The sequence below is a fragment of the Dioscorea cayenensis genome, chromosome 2, assembly GCF_009730915.1.
Source record: "Dioscorea cayenensis subsp. rotundata cultivar TDr96_F1 chromosome 2, TDr96_F1_v2_PseudoChromosome.rev07_lg8_w22 25.fasta, whole genome shotgun sequence".
Lineage (NCBI taxonomy): Eukaryota > Viridiplantae > Streptophyta > Magnoliopsida > Dioscoreales > Dioscoreaceae > Dioscorea > Dioscorea cayenensis.
The window spans coordinates 14,396,006-14,396,865 of NC_052472.1; the positions used below are offsets into that span (position 1 = coordinate 14,396,006).

The window sequence follows — 860 nt, forward strand, 5'->3', positions numbered from 1 at the left end:
TTGTTAGAAACCCGGTGGTACCATAGCTTTTTATTTCCCTTGATTACTCCAAGAAAGGTTTAGGTGGCTCCTCCACCACAGATTGTGAGTGCTGCTATACGGATTTCCTTTACCTATCATTGCATTACCTACAAAATCAACCTGTTCCATGGAAGTGGTACCACCAATAAAAATCAGGCAATCAGATGGAGCATGTCCTCCCCCACACTTAGTGCAACTCATCACTACCACTGCTTTTGGAGAAGTTAGAGTGTATAACTTCTTGCTCAATCATTCAACTTAGGCCGCTAATGATATGATTGCATCAATCACATGAAGTCCGATTACCTTCATTCTATCTTGTGTGTTCCACTGATAACTATTCATAGCCATTTCTTCAATAAGATGGTGGGCTTCTTCGGGGGTCTTTCTTCGTAAGGTACATCCTCCTACAGTATCAAGTAATTGCTTTGTGCTTGGGTTCATACCATTATAGAAGGTTTAGATGATCACCCACTCGGGGAACCAATGCTGAGGATATTTCCACAGGAGATCCTTGAACCTATCCCATGTTTCAAAAAGAGACTCCAATTGTGTTTGCACAAAAGAGGATATTTCATTCCTGAGCTTTGTAGATTTTCCGGGAGGAAAATATCAGGTAAGAAAAGCTTCTACCATCTCCTCACATGTAGTGATCGATGCTCTAGGTAATGAATGTAGCCATTTCTTTGCTCTCTCTTTCAAGGAAAATGGGAAGGCCCTCAACTTGCTAGGATCATCTATGACACTATTAATCTTGAGCATGTAGCACACTTCGAAGAAGTTCTCAATGTGATTGTTTAGATCCTCATCAGCCAAACCATTAAACTATGCCGACTGTT

At 41.0% G+C, this 860-nt stretch overlaps 1 non-coding gene across 1 annotated transcript; it reads left to right on the top strand.

The window, feature by feature from the left end:
- Positions 1-502: 502 nt before the first annotated feature.
- LOC120280969 lies at positions 503-609 on the top strand. Its single transcript, XR_005542465.1, has one exon. It is a non-coding gene; the product is annotated as a small nucleolar RNA R71 (small nucleolar RNA).
- Positions 610-860: the final 251 nt, after the last annotated feature.